Source organism: Schistocerca americana, unplaced genomic scaffold, assembly GCF_021461395.2.
Source record: "Schistocerca americana isolate TAMUIC-IGC-003095 unplaced genomic scaffold, iqSchAmer2.1 HiC_scaffold_338, whole genome shotgun sequence".
NCBI lineage: Eukaryota > Metazoa > Arthropoda > Insecta > Orthoptera > Acrididae > Schistocerca > Schistocerca americana.
The window spans coordinates 47,607-68,258 of NW_025726058.1; the positions used below are offsets into that span (position 1 = coordinate 47,607).

Genomic DNA, 20,652 nt, shown 5'->3' on the forward strand with positions numbered 1-20,652 from the left:
ATGAAATATTCTTGCTCCACTGACTTACAAATCAGTGCAACAGTGTAAATCAACCTGCAAATGCACAAAATATAATGAAACAGACAATTGCAACAAAGTTACATATCAGTAAAGAAAAGAAAAAGACTCGATAACTAACTGAAATTGAAATTGAAAATACCTTGGAATCTCATGACTGTATTTGTTATTTTGTAAATAAAAGTTTATTACGTTTTAAAAAAAAAAAAGGTGCTGTTGGCTCTATCTCATTTTTTCATTTTTACGTCGCTGCACCTGCCAGCCCTCTTTTCATACTAACTTTCAGGTGTTGACAAAGATGCTTCCACAAGCATTTTAAACCACTGTATCAAACGTAAGATACGAAATTGCAGTAATGGACTCAGTTTGAGCAAGAATGCGCGAAAGAAGATTGCTAGAACGCCTCGGAAATAACAACACACTACGAATCGACAGATGAGTTTTGAAATACGTCAGCGCCTACTGCTTTGTAGCAGTGCTAAATTCCACAAAGTAAATAAACAAAAACAAGCAAGCAAGCAAGCAAACAAACAAACAAAAAAATAAGTAAATAAAATCTTCCGTTCTCGTCCGATCACCGAAGTGAAGCAACAACGTTAGGACTCAGTTGGGTGAGCGCCTGGGAACTCTGGCTGTGTTCGTTTTTCGCTTTTTAGTCGCTACTCCTGCCAGCCCTCTTTCCATACCACCTTTCTGTTGTGACAAAGAGACTTCCCTAAGCATTTTAAACGGCCGTAAGAAACGAAACTGCAGCAACTAACTCAGTTTGAAGGAGAATGTGCTAACCAAGTTTGCCAGGAAGTCTTTGAAAACGACAAAACAGTACGAATCGGGCGGTATGCTCCGAAATACGATAGCGCCTATCGTTCTGCAGCGGCGTACAGCTCCAAATTCGATTTGTAATCATAAATTGATTCATTTGTCCTCCCGCAGACGTTTCTCGCGCTTGTGCTGTCAAATGGACCGCGACCCGAGCGGCAGCGAGCGGCAGTCGAGCAAAGTCGGGACAAGTCGGGACGGAAGGGGAGGCAGGCGAGAATGCACCGCGCAAATTACGCAAATATCTGGAAGCGCGGCGCGTGTCAGGCAGGTGAGAAAGCTTCCGTCGGTCCAGCAGGACACCGCGCGCAAGCCCCGCGCCGGATAACAGGAACAAGGTGCGTCGCCAGCCAGTGTCGGAGGCCGCACGCACCAAACGAATGACAGGCGGTGCATCCAGCAGCTGTGTTGTGCGCCTCACCTTGGTTCGGCAGTCGCCTATGAGACGCCGAGGCGAGCGCGCACTCCGCGCCACCTTCGAGGTGGAAAGACATGCTTTGCGTCAAATGTGCCACGGAAAGCGGCGATTGCGTGTGTTGGGAGAAGAGGCGAACGCTTCTTCTGTGGCGCGGCTACAGTATAAGGACGCCAACGGCCATACCATGTTGAAAACACCGGTTCTCGTCCGATCACCGAAGTTAAGCAACATCGGGCCCGGTTAGTACTTGGATGGGTGACCGCCTGGGAACACCGGGACTACAAGCTCGTAGCGAAATGCGTCGCGGAAAATATGAAGCTCGCCCTCAAAAAAGCAATCAGCCCATGGCAGACATGTGCAGTGTTAGGCAGAAACATTTTCGACGCCGTCTGCACGTACAGAGACGTTATAGCCCACGCCGCATCCAACAGAGCGACTGCAGCGATCATCTCTGTAGACTTCCAAAAGGCCTTCGACAGGATCGGTCACCGGTACCTGCTGAAGACCTTGGCAAGACTGGGTTTTGGCTCCGAATTCGCTCAAGTCATCAAAAACATGTTAACAAATGCCACGTCAAGAGTTACTGTAAACGGCTGGACATCTACGCCGATAAAACTGGGGAAATCTGTGAGGCAAGGGTGCCCACTGTCGATGGCACTATTCACAGTAGCCCTCGACCCAGTCCTCAGGAAACTCGCTGCCACCGTCAACGGCTACAAGCTGAACGATATAAACGTGACATGTATGGCATATGCCGATGACTTGAGCATTTTCGTGGACGGTAAAGAGGACATCGACAAAGTCCTCCCAATAATAGAGTCTTTTGGGAAGGCATCTGGGGCCAAAACCAACCCCAAAAAAACCGTGCTCGTCCCGATAGGGAACGGGAAACTGAGAGAGGCCAGACCATGGTACCAGGTGACCGACAGATATAAAGTTCTAGGTGTTCAGCTGCAGGCCTGCCCACTCAAAATGGCCGCAGAGAACTGGCGGAACATCCTGAACACCACAAGAGGACTCGTCAGGACACACGCCAACAGAAACCTGACGTTGGATCAGAAAGCACAGCTGATCAACGAAACGATCCTGGCGAAGGCTTGGTACATGGCACAAGTCATGAACGTACCAACAGAAATAGGGAAGTCTATAGGAAGCGCTGTATACTACCTGCTGTGGAGGCGGGAAATTCTCAAAGTGTCGCAAGCCACCAGCACCCTCCCTAGAGAAGAAGGGGGGCTGGGCCTGATAGATGTCACGAGAAAATGCGCGGCACTGTTGCTCCACCGAGCTCTACAAATGGAGGACAGAAGTGTAGACTGTACCACGTCGTCTCTACTGAAAGAACACAGACCCGATTCCGGGGAAGCGCCGGTAGATGTCAGTAGAATACCCTACAAGATGCGCTACTTGAAGCAGATAGTAATGGACAGTAGCTACATCTCATCCACGCTAGCAGTGAAAGAGATGAGAACTGCAGCGAAAATCTATCGTGCACTGAGAGGCAAACAAGGAAGAAGCAGAACAGAGACGAATCTTCCAGACCACGACTGGCCACAAGTCTGGAAGAATCTCTCTGAGAAAGCCATACCCCCGGAAGCTAGAGACACGTGGTACAAAGTCGTACACAACAAGATACCGACGAACGAGCGCCTAGCGCGCATTGCCATGCGCGAGTCGCCGCACTGCGAAGTGTGCAACGAGATCGACACCGCGGAACACCGCTTCACATGTCCGACAAGTCAGGCGATATGGGAGACATGCAGGAAAATGGTGGCGCTCATGAACAGGGCGGATCACCGAACTATAGAAGCCACAGCCCTCACGATCCCGGCTGCAAAAGGTTTCCCACGTCCCAAACGCGTCGCGACCATGTGGACGTTCGCGATGACAGCGCACGCCATAATCGCAAAAAAACAAACGGACGGAGTGCAGTTCCTCACCGATCTCTGGGAGGAACACAAGCGAGCCAAGCGGAAAAACAACTACAGGCAGACGTTCCAGAACTACCTTCAGATAGCGCTGGACGCCGCCTTCAAGGACGCCCTCCGTCCCCACACGCCACGACCGCCTCCGACGTCTCCGCCGCCGCCGCCGCCGCCGCTGCCGCCGCCGCCGCCGCCGCCGCCGCCGGCGCCGCCGCCGCCGCCGCTGCCGCTGCCGCCGCCGTCGCCGCCGACGCTGCCGCCGCCGCCGACGCCGCCGGCGCCGCCGACGCCGCCGACACCGCTGCCGCCACACCACGCCCCCCCCTAGTCCTCCACGCCTCCGTCGTCACCGATGCAGAGACCCTCCAACGCCCCCAAAGTGTTGTGTGTTAAATGTGAGTTCGGTATAAAATTTGTGCAGTGCAACAACAGTGTCCGCAGTGCTACGGCTTCACATATAGGGCATATCCAGGTAGCGTTCTTAAAAATGTGCGAAACATCACTACGCCGAAGATGACTATGTGAGTAGACTAACAAAAGAAACATCTATATTCAATCCATATTTAATCATGTTAAACTTATCTAGAATATAGTTGTCCACTTATAGAATTATTCTTTAATTATGTTTCAAATGTGTTCCGTATCGCCCTCTCTCTCTCTCTCTCTCTCTCTCTCTCTCTCTCTCTCTCTGTCTCTCTATTTCTCTCTCTCTCCCTCTCTCGCTCTCTTCCCCTCAACCACCATCTCGTGGACACCTCGCTATATGTATATAATATTCTTTCATACATATTTGTCATTGTCCTTTGTCTCTTAAATGTAAGCCTTAGCCAATAAGACATCTCTAATAATAGCTACAAGCCACATAATGGCACCAGACCAAAAACTCGACCTAAAGTAAAGAACTTAGAAGTGTTTGAATCAATAACCCATAAAATTTAACAAAAACGCAAACAAAACTGAAAAATGAAATATTCTTGCTCCACTGACTTACAAATCAGTGCAACAGTGTAAATCAACCTGCAAATGCACAAAATATAATGAAACAGACAATTGCAACAAAGTTACATATCAGTAAAGAAAAGAAAAAGACTCGATAACTAACTGAAATTGAAATTGAAAATACCTTGGAATCTCATGACTGTATTTGTTATTTTGTAAATAAAAGTTTATTACGTTTTAAAAAAAAAAAAGGTGCTGTTGGCTCTATCTCATTTTTTCATTTTTACGTCGCTGCACCTGCCAGCCCTCTTTTCATACTAACTTTCAGGTGTTGACAAAGATGCTTCCACAAGCATTTTAAACCACTGTATCAAACGTAAGATACGAAATTGCAGTAATGGACTCAGTTTGAGCAAGAATGCGCGAAAGAAGATTGCTAGAACGCCTCGGAAATAACAACACACTACGAATCGACAGATGAGTTTTGAAATACGTCAGCGCCTACTGCTTTGTAGCAGTGCTAAATTCCACAAAGTAAATAAACAAAAACAAGCAAGCAAGCAAGCAAACAAACAAAAAAATAAGTAAATAAAATCTTCCGTTCTCGTCCGATCACCGAAGTGAAGCAACAACGTTAGGACTCAGTTGGGTGAGCGCCTGGGAACTCTGGCTGTGTTCGTTTTTCGCTTTTTAGTCGCTACTCCTGCCAGCCCTCTTTCCATACCACCTTTCTGTTGTGACAAAGAGACTTCCCTAAGCATTTTAAACGGCCGTAAGAAACGAAACTGCAGCAACTAACTCAGTTTGAAGGAGAATGTGCTAACCAAGTTTGCCAGGAAGTCTTTGAAAACGACAAAACAGTACGAATCGGGCGGTATGCTCCGAAATACGATAGCGCCTATCGTTCTGCAGCGGCGTACAGCTCCAAATTCGATTTGTAATCATAAATTGATTCATTTGTCCTCCCGCAGACGTTTCTCGCGCTTGTGCTGTCAAATGGACCGCGACCCGAGCGGCAGCGAGCGGCAGTCGAGCAAAGTCGGGACAAGTCGGGACGGAAGGGGAGGCAGGCGAGAATGCACCGCGCAAATTACGCAAATATCTGGAAGCGCGGCGCGTGTCAGGCAGGTGAGAAAGCTTCCGTCGGTCCAGCAGGACACCGCGCGCAAGCCCCGCGCCGGATAACAGGAACAAGGTGCGTCGCCAGCCAGTGTCGGAGGCCGCACGCACCAAACGAATGACAGGCGGTGCATCCAGCAGCTGTGTTGTGCGCCTCACCTTGGTTCGGCAGTCGCCTATGAGACGCCGAGGCGAGCGCGCACTCCGCGCCACCTTCGAGGTGGAAAGACATGCTTTGCGTCAAATGTGCCACGGAAAGCGGCGATTGCGTGTGTTGGGAGAAGAGGCGAACGCTTCTTCTGTGGCGCGGCTACAGTATAAGGACGCCAACGGCCATACCATGTTGAAAACACCGGTTCTCGTCCGATCACCGAAGTTAAGCAACATCGGGCCCGGTTAGTACTTGGATGGGTGACCGCCTGGGAACACCGGGACTACAAGCTCGTAGCGAAATGCGTCGCGGAAAATATGAAGCTCGCCCTCAAAAAAGCAATCAGCCCATGGCAGACATGTGCAGTGTTAGGCAGAAACATTTTCGACGCCGTCTGCACGTACAGAGACGTTATAGCCCACGCCGCATCCAACAGAGCGACTGCAGCGATCATCTCTGTAGACTTCCAAAAGGCCTTCGACAGGATCGGTCACCGGTACCTGCTGAAGACCTTGGCAAGACTGGGTTTTGGCTCCGAATTCGCTCAAGTCATCAAAAACATGTTAACAAATGCCACGTCAAGAGTTACTGTAAACGGCTGGACATCTACGCCGATAAAACTGGGGAAATCTGTGAGGCAAGGGTGCCCACTGTCGATGGCACTATTCACAGTAGCCCTCGACCCAGTCCTCAGGAAACTCGCTGCCACCGTCAACGGCTACAAGCTGAACGATATAAACGTGACATGTATGGCATATGCCGATGACTTGAGCATTTTCGTGGACGGTAAAGAGGACATCGACAAAGTCCTCCCAATAATAGAGTCTTTTGGGAAGGCATCTGGGGCCAAAACCAACCCCAAAAAAACCGTGCTCGTCCCGATAGGGAACGGGAAACTGAGAGAGGCCAGACCATGGTACCAGGTGACCGACAGATATAAAGTTCTAGGTGTTCAGCTGCAGGCCTGCCCACTCAAAATGGCCGCAGAGAACTGGCGGAACATCCTGAACACCACGAGAGGACTCGTCAGGACACACGCCAACAGAAACCTGACGTTGGATCAGAAAGCACAGCTGATCAACGAAACGATCCTGGCGAAGGCTTGGTACATGGCACAAGTCATGAACGTACCAACAGAAATAGGGAAGTCTATAGGAAGCGCTGTATACTACCTGCTGTGGAGGCGGGAAATTCTCAAAGTGTCGCAAGCCACCAGCACCCTCCCTAGAGAAGAAGGGGGGCTGGGCCTGATAGATGTCACGAGAAAATGCGCGGCACTGTTGCTCCACCGAGCTCTACAAATGGAGGACAGAAGTGTAGACTGTACCACGTCGTCTCTACTGAAAGAACACAGACCCGATTCCGGGGAAGCGCCGGTAGATGTCAGTAGAATACCCTACAAGATGCGCTACTTGAAGCAGATAGTAATGGACAGTAGCTACATCTCATCCACGCTAGCAGTGAAAGAGATGAGAACTGCAGCGAAAATCTATCGTGCACTGAGAGGCAAACAAGGAAGAAGCAGAACAGAGACGAATCTTCCAGACCACGACTGGCCACAAGTCTGGAAGAATCTCTCTGAGAAAGCCATACCCCCGGAAGCTAGAGACACGTGGTACAAAGTCGTACACAACAAGATACCGACGAACGAGCGCCTAGCGCGCATTGCCATGCGCGAGTCGCCGCACTGCGAAGTGTGCAACGAGATCGACACCGCGGAACACCGCTTCACATGTCCGACAAGTCAGGCGATATGGGAGACATGCAGGAAAATGGTGGCGCTCATGAACAGGGCGGATCACCGAACTATAGAAGCCACAGCCCTCACGATCCCGGCTGCAAAAGGTTTCCCACGTCCCAAACGCGTCGCGACCATGTGGACGTTCGCGATGACAGCGCACGCCATAATCGCAAAAAAACAAACGGACGGAGTGCAGTTCCTCACCGATCTCTGGGAGGAACACAAGCGAGCCAAGCGGAAAAACAACTACAGGCAGACGTTCCAGAACTACCTTCAGATAGCGCTGGACGCCGCCTTCAAGGACGCCCTCCGTCCCCACACGCCACGACCGCCTCCGACGTCTCCGCCGCCGCCGCCGCCGCCGCTGCCGCCGCCGCCGCCGCCGCCGCCGCCGGCGCCGCCGCCGCCGCCGCTGCCGCTGCCGCCGCCGTCGCCGCCGACGCTGCCGCCGCCGGCGCCGCCGACGCCGCCGACACCGCTGCCGCCACACCACGCCCCCCCCTAGTCCTCCACGCCTCCGTCGTCACCGATGCAGAGACCCTCCAACGCCCCCAAAGTGTTGTGTGTTAAATGTGAGTTCGGTATAAAATTTGTGCAGTGCAACAACAGTGTCCGCAGTGCTACGGCTTCACATATAGGGCATATCCAGGTAGCGTTCTTAAAAATGTGCGAAACATCACTACGCCGAAGATGACTATGTGAGTAGACTAACAAAAGAAACATCTATATTCAATCCATATTTAATCATGTTAAACTTATCTAGAATATAGTTGTCCACTTATAGAATTATTCTTTAATTATGTTTCAAATGTGTTCCGTATCGCCCTCTCTCTCTCTCTCTCTCTCTCTCTCTCTCTCTCTCTCTGTCTCTCTATTTCTCTCTCTCTCCCTCTCTCGCTCTCTTCCCCTCAACCACCATCTCGTGGACACCTCGCTATATGTATATAATATTCTTTCATACATATTTGTCATTGTCCTTTGTCTCTTAAATGTAAGCCTTAGCCAATAAGACATCTCTAATAATAGCTACAAGCCACATAATGGCACCAGACCAAAAACTCGACCTAAAGTAAAGAACTTAGAAGTGTTTGAATCAATAACCCATAAAATTTAACAAAAACGCAAACAAAACTGAAAAATGAAATATTCTTGCTCCACTGACTTACAAATCAGTGCAACAGTGTAAATCAACCTGCAAATGCACAAAATATAATGAAACAGACAATTGCAACAAAGTTACATATCAGTAAAGAAAAGAAAAAGACTCGATAACTAACTGAAATTGAAATTGAAAATACCTTGGAATCTCATGACTGTATTTGTTATTTTGTAAATAAAAGTTTATTACGTTTTAAAAAAAAAAAAGGTGCTGTTGGCTCTATCTCATTTTTTCATTTTTACGTCGCTGCACCTGCCAGCCCTCTTTTCATACTAACTTTCAGGTGTTGACAAAGATGCTTCCACAAGCATTTTAAACCACTGTATCAAACGTAAGATACGAAATTGCAGTAATGGACTCAGTTTGAGCAAGAATGCGCGAAAGAAGATTGCTAGAACGCCTCGGAAATAACAACACACTACGAATCGACAGATGAGTTTTGAAATACGTCAGCGCCTACTGCTTTGTAGCAGTGCTAAATTCCACAAAGTAAATAAACAAAAACAAGCAAGCAAGCAAGCAAGCAAACAAACAAAAAAATAAGTAAATAAAATCTTCCGTTCTCGTCCGATCACCGAAGTGAAGCAACAACGTTAGGACTCAGTTGGGTGAGCGCCTGGGAACTCTGGCTGTGTTCGTTTTTCGCTTTTTAGTCGCTACTCCTGCCAGCCCTCTTTCCATACCACCTTTCTGTTGTGACAAAGAGACTTCCCTAAGCATTTTAAACGGCCGTAAGAAACGAAACTGCAGCAACTAACTCAGTTTGAAGGAGAATGTGCTAACCAAGTTTGCCAGGAAGTCTTTGAAAACGACAAAACAGTACGAATCGGGCGGTATGCTCCGAAATACGATAGCGCCTATCGTTCTGCAGCGGCGTACAGCTCCAAATTCGATTTGTAATCATAAATTGATTCATTTGTCCTCCCGCAGACGTTTCTCGCGCTTGTGCTGTCAAATGGACCGCGACCCGAGCGGCAGCGAGCGGCAGTCGAGCAAAGTCGGGACAAGTCGGGACGGAAGGGGAGGCAGGCGAGAATGCACCGCGCAAATTACGCAAATATCTGGAAGCGCGGCGCGTGTCAGGCAGGTGAGAAAGCTTCCGTCGGTCCAGCAGGACACCGCGCGCAAGCCCCGCGCCGGATAACAGGAACAAGGTGCGTCGCCAGCCAGTGTCGGAGGCCGCACGCACCAAACGAATGACAGGCGGTGCATCCAGCAGCTGTGTTGTGCGCCTCACCTTGGTTCGGCAGTCGCCTATGAGACGCCGAGGCGAGCGCGCACTCCGCGCCACCTTCGAGGTGGAAAGACATGCTTTGCGTCAAATGTGCCACGGAAAGCGGCGATTGCGTGTGTTGGGAGAAGAGGCGAACGCTTCTTCTGTGGCGCGGCTACAGTATAAGGACGCCAACGGCCATACCATGTTGAAAACACCGGTTCTCGTCCGATCACCGAAGTTAAGCAACATCGGGCCCGGTTAGTACTTGGATGGGTGACCGCCTGGGAACACCGGGACTACAAGCTCGTAGCGAAATGCGTCGCGGAAAATATGAAGCTCGCCCTCAAAAAAGCAATCAGCCCATGGCAGACATGTGCAGTGTTAGGCAGAAACATTTTCGACGCCGTCTGCACGTACAGAGACGTTATAGCCCACGCCGCATCCAACAGAGCGACTGCAGCGATCATCTCTGTAGACTTCCAAAAGGCCTTCGACAGGATCGGTCACCGGTACCTGCTGAAGACCTTGGCAAGACTGGGTTTTGGCTCCGAATTCGCTCAAGTCATCAAAAACATGTTAACAAATGCCACGTCAAGAGTTACTGTAAACGGCTGGACATCTACGCCGATAAAACTGGGGAAATCTGTGAGGCAAGGGTGCCCACTGTCGATGGCACTATTCACAGTAGCCCTCGACCCAGTCCTCAGGAAACTCGCTGCCACCGTCAACGGCTACAAGCTGAACGATATAAACGTGACATGTATGGCATATGCCGATGACTTGAGCATTTTCGTGGACGGTAAAGAGGACATCGACAAAGTCCTCCCAATAATAGAGTCTTTTGGGAAGGCATCTGGGGCCAAAACCAACCCCAAAAAAACCGTGCTCGTCCCGATAGGGAACGGGAAACTGAGAGAGGCCAGACCATGGTACCAGGTGACCGACAGATATAAAGTTCTAGGTGTTCAGCTGCAGGCCTGCCCACTCAAAATGGCCGCAGAGAACTGGCGGAACATCCTGAACACCACGAGAGGACTCGTCAGGACACACGCCAACAGAAACCTGACGTTGGATCAGAAAGCACAGCTGATCAACGAAACGATCCTGGCGAAGGCTTGGTACATGGCACAAGTCATGAACGTACCAACAGAAATAGGGAAGTCTATAGGAAGCGCTGTATACTACCTGCTGTGGAGGCGGGAAATTCTCAAAGTGTCGCAAGCCACCAGCACCCTCCCTAGAGAAGAAGGGGGGCTGGGCCTGATAGATGTCACGAGAAAATGCGCGGCACTGTTGCTCCACCGAGCTCTACAAATGGAGGACAGAAGTGTAGACTGTACCACGTCGTCTCTACTGAAAGAACACAGACCCGATTCCGGGGAAGCGCCGGTAGATGTCAGTAGAATACCCTACAAGATGCGCTACTTGAAGCAGATAGTAATGGACAGTAGCTACATCTCATCCACGCTAGCAGTGAAAGAGATGAGAACTGCAGCGAAAATCTATCGTGCACTGAGAGGCAAACAAGGAAGAAGCAGAACAGAGACGAATCTTCCAGACCACGACTGGCCACAAGTCTGGAAGAATCTCTCTGAGAAAGCCATACCCCCGGAAGCTAGAGACACGTGGTACAAAGTCGTACACAACAAGATACCGACGAACGAGCGCCTAGCGCGCATTGCCATGCGCGAGTCGCCGCACTGCGAAGTGTGCAACGAGATCGACACCGCGGAACACCGCTTCACATGTCCGACAAGTCAGGCGATATGGGAGACATGCAGGAAAATGGTGGCGCTCATGAACAGGGCGGATCACCGAACTATAGAAGCCACAGCCCTCACGATCCCGGCTGCAAAAGGTTTCCCACGTCCCAAACGCGTCGCGACCATGTGGACGTTCGCGATGACAGCGCACGCCATAATCGCAAAAAAACAAACGGACGGAGTGCAGTTCCTCACCGATCTCTGGGAGGAACACAAGCGAGCCAAGCGGAAAAACAACTACAGGCAGACGTTCCAGAACTACCTTCAGATAGCGCTGGACGCCGCCTTCAAGGACGCCCTCCGTCCCCACACGCCACGACCGCCTCCGACGTCTCCGCCGCCGCCGCCGCCGCCGCTGCCGCCGCCGCCGCCGCCGCCGCCGCCGGCGCCGCCGCCGCCGCCGCTGCCGCTGCCGCCGCCGTCGCCGCCGACGCTGCCGCCGCCGCCGACGCCGCCGGCGCCGCCGACGCCGCCGACACCGCTGCCGCCACACCACGCCCCCCCCTAGTCCTCCACGCCTCCGTCGTCACCGATGCAGAGACCCTCCAACGCCCCCAAAGTGTTGTGTGTTAAATGTGAGTTCGGTATAAAATTTGTGCAGTGCAACAACAGTGTCCGCAGTGCTACGGCTTCACATATAGGGCATATCCAGGTAGCGTTCTTAAAAATGTGCGAAACATCACTACGCCGAAGATGACTATGTGAGTAGACTAACAAAAGAAACATCTATATTCAATCCATATTTAATCATGTTAAACTTATCTAGAATATAGTTGTCCACTTATAGAATTATTCTTTAATTATGTTTCAAATGTGTTCCGTATCGCCCTCTCTCTCTCTCTCTCTCTCTCTCTCTCTCTCTCTCTCTGTCTCTCTATTTCTCTCTCTCTCCCTCTCTCGCTCTCTTCCCCTCAACCACCATCTCGTGGACACCTCGCTATATGTATATAATATTCTTTCATACATATTTGTCATTGTCCTTTGTCTCTTAAATGTAAGCCTTAGCCAATAAGACATCTCTAATAATAGCTACAAGCCACATAATGGCACCAGACCAAAAACTCGACCTAAAGTAAAGAACTTAGAAGTGTTTGAATCAATAACCCATAAAATTTAACAAAAACGCAAACAAAACTGAAAAATGAAATATTCTTGCTCCACTGACTTACAAATCAGTGCAACAGTGTAAATCAACCTGCAAATGCACAAAATATAATGAAACAGACAATTGCAACAAAGTTACATATCAGTAAAGAAAAGAAAAAGACTCGATAACTAACTGAAATTGAAATTGAAAATACCTTGGAATCTCATGACTGTATTTGTTATTTTGTAAATAAAAGTTTATTACGTTTTAAAAAAAAAAAAGGTGCTGTTGGCTCTATCTCATTTTTTCATTTTTACGTCGCTGCACCTGCCAGCCCTCTTTTCATACTAACTTTCAGGTGTTGACAAAGATGCTTCCACAAGCATTTTAAACCACTGTATCAAACGTAAGATACGAAATTGCAGTAATGGACTCAGTTTGAGCAAGAATGCGCGAAAGAAGATTGCTAGAACGCCTCGGAAATAACAACACACTACGAATCGACAGATGAGTTTTGAAATACGTCAGCGCCTACTGCTTTGTAGCAGTGCTAAATTCCACAAAGTAAATAAACAAAAACAAGCAAGCAAGCAAGCAAACAAACAAAAAAATAAGTAAATAAAATCTTCCGTTCTCGTCCGATCACCGAAGTGAAGCAACAACGTTAGGACTCAGTTGGGTGAGCGCCTGGGAACTCTGGCTGTGTTCGTTTTTCGCTTTTTAGTCGCTACTCCTGCCAGCCCTCTTTCCATACCACCTTTCTGTTGTGACAAAGAGACTTCCCTAAGCATTTTAAACGGCCGTAAGAAACGAAACTGCAGCAACTAACTCAGTTTGAAGGAGAATGTGCTAACCAAGTTTGCCAGGAAGTCTTTGAAAACGACAAAACAGTACGAATCGGGCGGTATGCTCCGAAATACGATAGCGCCTATCGTTCTGCAGCGGCGTACAGCTCCAAATTCGATTTGTAATCATAAATTGATTCATTTGTCCTCCCGCAGACGTTTCTCGCGCTTGTGCTGTCAAATGGACCGCGACCCGAGCGGCAGCGAGCGGCAGTCGAGCAAAGTCGGGACAAGTCGGGACGGAAGGGGAGGCAGGCGAGAATGCACCGCGCAAATTACGCAAATATCTGGAAGCGCGGCGCGTGTCAGGCAGGTGAGAAAGCTTCCGTCGGTCCAGCAGGACACCGCGCGCAAGCCCCGCGCCGGATAACAGGAACAAGGTGCGTCGCCAGCCAGTGTCGGAGGCCGCACGCACCAAACGAATGACAGGCGGTGCATCCAGCAGCTGTGTTGTGCGCCTCACCTTGGTTCGGCAGTCGCCTATGAGACGCCGAGGCGAGCGCGCACTCCGCGCCACCTTCGAGGTGGAAAGACATGCTTTGCGTCAAATGTGCCACGGAAAGCGGCGATTGCGTGTGTTGGGAGAAGAGGCGAACGCTTCTTCTGTGGCGCGGCTACAGTATAAGGACGCCAACGGCCATACCATGTTGAAAACACCGGTTCTCGTCCGATCACCGAAGTTAAGCAACATCGGGCCCGGTTAGTACTTGGATGGGTGACCGCCTGGGAACACCGGGACTACAAGCTCGTAGCGAAATGCGTCGCGGAAAATATGAAGCTCGCCCTCAAAAAAGCAATCAGCCCATGGCAGACATGTGCAGTGTTAGGCAGAAACATTTTCGACGCCGTCTGCACGTACAGAGACGTTATAGCCCACGCCGCATCCAACAGAGCGACTGCAGCGATCATCTCTGTAGACTTCCAAAAGGCCTTCGACAGGATCGGTCACCGGTACCTGCTGAAGACCTTGGCAAGACTGGGTTTTGGCTCCGAATTCGCTCAAGTCATCAAAAACATGTTAACAAATGCCACGTCAAGAGTTACTGTAAACGGCTGGACATCTACGCCGATAAAACTGGGGAAATCTGTGAGGCAAGGGTGCCCACTGTCGATGGCACTATTCACAGTAGCCCTCGACCCAGTCCTCAGGAAACTCGCTGCCACCGTCAACGGCTACAAGCTGAACGATATAAACGTGACATGTATGGCATATGCCGATGACTTGAGCATTTTCGTGGACGGTAAAGAGGACATCGACAAAGTCCTCCCAATAATAGAGTCTTTTGGGAAGGCATCTGGGGCCAAAACCAACCCCAAAAAAACCGTGCTCGTCCCGATAGGGAACGGGAAACTGAGAGAGGCCAGACCATGGTACCAGGTGACCGACAGATATAAAGTTCTAGGTGTTCAGCTGCAGGCCTGCCCACTCAAAATGGCCGCAGAGAACTGGCGGAACATCCTGAACACCACGAGAGGACTCGTCAGGACACACGCCAACAGAAACCTGACGTTGGATCAGAAAGCACAGCTGATCAACGAAACGATCCTGGCGAAGGCTTGGTACATGGCACAAGTCATGAACGTACCAACAGAAATAGGGAAGTCTATAGGAAGCGCTGTATACTACCTGCTGTGGAGGCGGGAAATTCTCAAAGTGTCGCAAGCCACCAGCACCCTCCCTAGAGAAGAAGGGGGGCTGGGCCTGATAGATGTCACGAGAAAATGCGCGGCACTGTTGCTCCACCGAGCTCTACAAATGGAGGACAGAAGTGTAGACTGTACCACGTCGTCTCTACTGAAAGAACACAGACCCGATTCCGGGGAAGCGCCGGTAGATGTCAGTAGAATACCCTACAAGATGCGCTACTTGAAGCAGATAGTAATGGACAGTAGCTACATCTCATCCACGCTAGCAGTGAAAGAGATGAGAACTGCAGCGAAAATCTATCGTGCACTGAGAGGCAAACAAGGAAGAAGCAGAACAGAGACGAATCTTCCAGACCACGACTGGCCACAAGTCTGGAAGAATCTCTCTGAGAAAGCCATACCCCCGGAAGCTAGAGACACGTGGTACAAAGTCGTACACAACAAGATACCGACGAACGAGCGCCTAGCGCGCATTGCCATGCGCGAGTCGCCGCACTGCGAAGTGTGCAACGAGATCGACACCGCGGAACACCGCTTCACATGTCCGACAAGTCAGGCGATATGGGAGACATGCAGGAAAATGGTGGCGCTCATGAACAGGGCGGATCACCGAACTATAGAAGCCACAGCCCTCACGATCCCGGCTGCAAAAGGTTTCCCACGTCCCAAACGCGTCGCGACCATGTGGACGTTCGCGATGACAGCGCACGCCATAATCGCAAAAAAACAAACGGACGGAGTGCAGTTCCTCACCGATCTCTGGGAGGAACACAAGCGAGCCAAGCGGAAAAACAACTACAGGCAGACGTTCCAGAACTACCTTCAGATAGCGCTGGACGCCGCCTTCAAGGACGCCCTCCGTCCCCACACGCCACGACCGCCTCCGACGTCTCCGCCGCCGCCGCCGCCGCCGCTGCCGCCGCCGCCGCCGCCGCCGCCGCCGGCGCCGCCGCCGCCGCCGCTGCCGCTGCCGCCGCCGTCGCCGCCGACGCTGCCGCCGCCGCCGACGCCGCCGGCGCCGCCGACGCCGCCGACACCGCTGCCGCCACACCACGCCCCCCCCTAGTCCTCCACGCCTCCGTCGTCACCGATGCAGAGACCCTCCAACGCCCCCAAAGTGTTGTGTGTTAAATGTGAGTTCGGTATAAAATTTGTGCAGTGCAACAACAGTGTCCGCAGTGCTACGGCTTCACATATAGGGCATATCCAGGTAGCGTTCTTAAAAATGTGCGAAACATCACTACGCCGAAGATGACTATGTGAGTAGACTAACAAAAGAAACATCTATATTCAATCCATATTTAATCATGTTAAACTTATCTAGAATATAGTTGTCCACTTATAGAATTATTCTTTAATTATGTTTCAAATGTGTTCCGTATCGCCCTCTCTCTCTCTCTCTCTCTCTCTCTCTCTCTCTCTCTCTGTCTCTCTATTTCTCTCTCTCTCCCTCTCTCGCTCTCTTCCCCTCAACCACCATCTCGTGGACACCTCGCTATATGTATATAATATTCTTTCATACATATTTGTCATTGTCCTTTGTCTCTTAAATGTAAGCCTTAGCCAATAAGACATCTCTAATAATAGCTACAAGCCACATAATGGCACCAGACCAAAAACTCGACCTAAAGTAAAGAACTTAGAAGTGTTTGAATCAATAACCCATAAAATTTAACAAAAACGCAAACAAAACTGAAAAATGAAATATTCTTGCTCCACTGACTTACAAATCAGTGCAACAGTGTAAATCAACCTGCAAATGCACAAAATATAATGAAACAGACAATTGCAACAAAGTTACATATCAGTAAAGAAAAGAAAAAGACTCGATAACTAACTGAAATTGAAATTGAAAATACCTTGGAATCTCATGACTGTATTTGTTATTTTGTAAATAAAAGTTTATTACGTTTTAAAAAAAAAAAAGGTGCTGTTGGCTCTATCTCATTTTTTCATTTTTACGTCGCTGCACCTGCCAGCCCTCTTTTCATACTAACTTTCAGGTGTTGACAAAGATGCTTCCACAAGCATTTTAAACCACTGTATCAAACGTAAGATACGAAATTGCAGTAATGGACTCAGTTTGAGCAAGAATGCGCGAAAGAAGATTGCTAGAACGCCTCGGAAATAACAACACACTACGAATCGACAGATGAGTTTTGAAATACGTCAGCGCCTACTGCTTTGTAGCAGTGCTAAATTCCACAAAGTAAATAAACAAAAACAAGCAAGCAAGCAAGCAAACAAACAAAAAAATAAGTAAATAAAATCTTCCGTTCTCGTCCGATCACCGAAGTGAAGCAACAACGTTAGGACTCAGTTGGGTGAGCGCCTGGGAACTCTGGCTGTGTTCGTTTTTCGCTTTTTAGTCGCTACTCCTGCCAGCCCTCTTTCCATACCACCTTTCTGTTGTGACAAAGAGACTTCCCTAAGCATTTTAAACGGCCGTAAGAAACGAAACTGCAGCAACTAACTCAGTTTGAAGGAGAATGTGCTAACCAAGTTTGCCAGGAAGTCTTTGAAAACGACAAAACAGTACGAATCGGGCGGTATGCTCCGAAATACGATAGCGCCTATCGTTCTGCAGCGGCGTACAGCTCCAAATTCGATTTGTAATCATAAATTGATTCATTTGTCCTCCCGCAGACGTTTCTCGCGCTTGTGCTGTCAAATGGACCGCGACCCGAGCGGCAGCGAGCGGCAGTCGAGCAAAGTCGGGACAAGTCGGGACGGAAGGGGAGGCAGGCGAGAATGCACCGCGCAAATTACGCAAATATCTGGAAGCGCGGCGCGTGTCAGGCAGGTGAGAAAGCTTCCGTCGGTCCAGCAGGACACCGCGCGCAAGCCCCGCGCCGGATAACAGGAACAAGGTGCGTCGCCAGCCAGTGTCGGAGGCCGCACGCACCAAACGAATGACAGGCGGTGCATCCAGCAGCTGTGTTGTGCGCCTCACCTTGGTTCGGCAGTCGCCTATGAGACGCCGAGGCGAGCGCGCACTCCGCGCCACCTTCGAGGTGGAAAGACATGCTTTGCGTCAAATGTGCCACGGAAAGCGGCGATTGCGTGTGTTGGGAGAAGAGGCGAACGCTTCTTCTGTGGCGCGGCTACAGTATAAGGACGCCAACGGCCATACCATGTTGAAAACACCGGTTCTCGTCCGATCACCGAAGTTAAGCAACATCGGGCCCGGTTAGTACTTGGATGGGTGACCGCCTGGGAACACCGGGACTACAAGCTCGTAGCGAAATGCGTCGCGGAAAATATGAAGCTCGCCCTCAAAAAAGCAATCAGCCCATGGCAGACATGTGCAGTGTTAGGCAGAAACATTTTCGACGCCGTCTGCACGTACAGAGACGTTATAGCCCACGCCGCATCCAACAGAGCGACTGCAGCGATCATCTCTGTAGACTTCCAAAAGGCCTTCGACAGGATCGGTCACCGGTACCTGCTGAAGACCTTGGCAAGACTGGGTTTTGGCTCCGAATTCGCTCAAGTCATCAAAAACATGTTAACAAATGCCACGTCAAGAGTTACTGTAAACGGCTGGACATCTACGCCGATAAAACTGGGGAAATCTGTGAGGCAAGGGTGCCCACTGTCGATGGCACTATTCACAGTAGCCCTCGACCCAGTCCTCAGGAAACTCGCTGCCACCGTCAACGGCTACAAGCTGAACGATATAAACGTGACATGTATGGCATATGCCGATGACTTGAGCATTTTCGTGGACGGTAAAGAGGACATCGACAAAGTCCTCCCAATAATAGAGTCTTTTGGGAAGGCATCTGGGGCCAAAACCAACCCCAAAAAAACCGTGCTCGTCCCGATAGGGAACGGGAAACTGAGAGAGGCCAGACCATGGTACCAGGTGACCGACAGATATAAAGTTCTAGGTGTTCAGCTGCAGGCCTGCCCACTCAAAATGGCCGCAGAGAACTGGCGGAACATCCTGAACACCACGAGAGGACTCGTCAGGACACACGCCAACAGAAACCTGACGTTGGATCAGAAAGCACAGCTGATCAACGAAACGATCCTGGCGAAGGCTTGGTACATGGCACAAGTCATGAACGTACCAACAGAAATAGGGAAGTCTATAGGAAGCGCTGTATACTACCTGCTGTGGAGGCGGGAAATTCTCAAAGTGTCGCAAGCCACCAGCACCCTCCCTAGAGAAGAAGGGGGGCTGGGCCTGATAGATGTCACGAGAAAATGCGCGGCACTGTTGCTCCACCGAGCTCTACAAATGGAGGACAGAAGTGTAGACTGTACCACGTCGTCTCTACTGAAAGAACACAGACCCGATTCCGGGGAAGCGCCGGTAGATGTCAGTAGAATACCCTACAAGATGCGCTACTTGAAGCAGATAGTAATGGACAGTAGCTACATCTCATCCACGCTAGCAGTGAAAGAGATGAGAACTGCAGCGAAAATCTATCGTGCACTGAGAGGCAAACAAGGAAGAAGCAGAACAGAGACGAATCTTCCAGACCACGACTGGCCACAAGTCTGGAAGAATCTCTCTGAGAAAGCCATACCCCCGGAAGCTAGAGACACGTGGTACAAAGTCGTACACAACAAGATACCGACGAACGAGCGCCTAGCGCGCATTGCCATGCGCGAGTCGCCGCACTGCGAAGTGTGCAACGAGATCGACACCGCGGAACACCGCTTCACATGTCCGACAAGTCAGGCGATATGGGAGACATGCAGGAAAATGGTGGCGCTCATGAACAGGGCGGATCACCGAACTATAGAAGCCACAGCCCTCACGATCCCGGCTGCAAAAGGTTTCCCACGTCCCAAACGCGTCGCGACCATGTGGACGTTCGCGATGACAGCGCACGCCATAATCGCAAAAAAACAAACGGACGGAGTGCAGTTCCTCACCGATCTCTGGGAGGAACACAAGCGAGCCAAGCGGAAAAACAACTACAGGCAGACGTTCCAGAACTACCTTCAGATAGCGCTGGACGCCGCCTTCAAGGACGCCCTCCGTCCCCACACGCCACGACCGCCTCCGACGTCTCCGCCGCCGCCGCCGCCGCCGCTGCCGCCGCCGCCGCCGCCGCCGCCGCCGCCGGCGCCGCCGCCGCCGCCGCTGCCGCTGCCGCCGCCGTCGCCGCCGACGCTGCCGCCGCCGCCGACGCCGCCGGCGCCGCCGACGCCGCCGACACCGCTGCCGCCACACCACGCCCCCCCCTAGTCCTCCACGCCTCCGTCGTCACCGATGCAGAGACCCTCCAACGCCCCCAAAGTGTTGTGTGTTAAATGTGAGTTCGGTATAAAATTTGTGCAGTGCAACAACAGTGTCCGCAGTGCTACGGCTTCACATATAGGGCATATCCAGGTAGCGTTCTTAAAAATGTGCGAAACATCACTACGCCGAAGATGACTATGTGAGTAGACTAACAAAAGAAACATCTATATTCAATCCATATTTAATCATGTTAAACTTATCTAGAATATAGTTGTCCACTTATAGAATTATTCTTTAATTATGTTTCAAATGTGTTCCGTATCGCCCTCTCTCTCTCTCTCTCTCTCTCTCTCTCTCTCTCTCTCTCTGTCTCTCTATTTCTCTCTCTCTCCCCCTCTCGCTCTCTTCCCCTCAACCACCATCTCGTGGACACCTCGCTATATGTATATAATATTCTTTCATACATATTTGTCATTGTCCTTTGTCTCTTAAATGTAAGCCTTAGCCAATAAGACATCTCTAATAATAGCTACAAGCCACATAATGGCACCAGACCAAAAACTCGACCTAAAGTAAAGAACTTAGAAGTGTTTGAATCAATAACC

General features: G+C 50.4%; 5 pseudogenes; all 5 read left to right on the forward strand.

Moving 5' to 3' along the window:
* Window positions 1-1,424: 1,424 nt before the first annotated feature.
* On the forward strand, window positions 1,425-1,542 carry LOC124580609 (annotated as a pseudogene).
* A 4,021-nt stretch (window positions 1,543-5,563) lies between these two features.
* Window positions 5,564-5,681, forward strand: LOC124580610 (annotated as a pseudogene).
* A 4,011-nt stretch (window positions 5,682-9,692) lies between these two features.
* Window positions 9,693-9,810, forward strand: LOC124580612 (annotated as a pseudogene).
* Window positions 9,811-13,829: 4,019 nt separating this feature from the next.
* LOC124580613 lies at window positions 13,830-13,947 on the forward strand (annotated as a pseudogene).
* Window positions 13,948-17,966: 4,019 nt separating this feature from the next.
* On the forward strand, window positions 17,967-18,084 carry LOC124580615 (annotated as a pseudogene).
* Window positions 18,085-20,652: the final 2,568 nt, after the last annotated feature.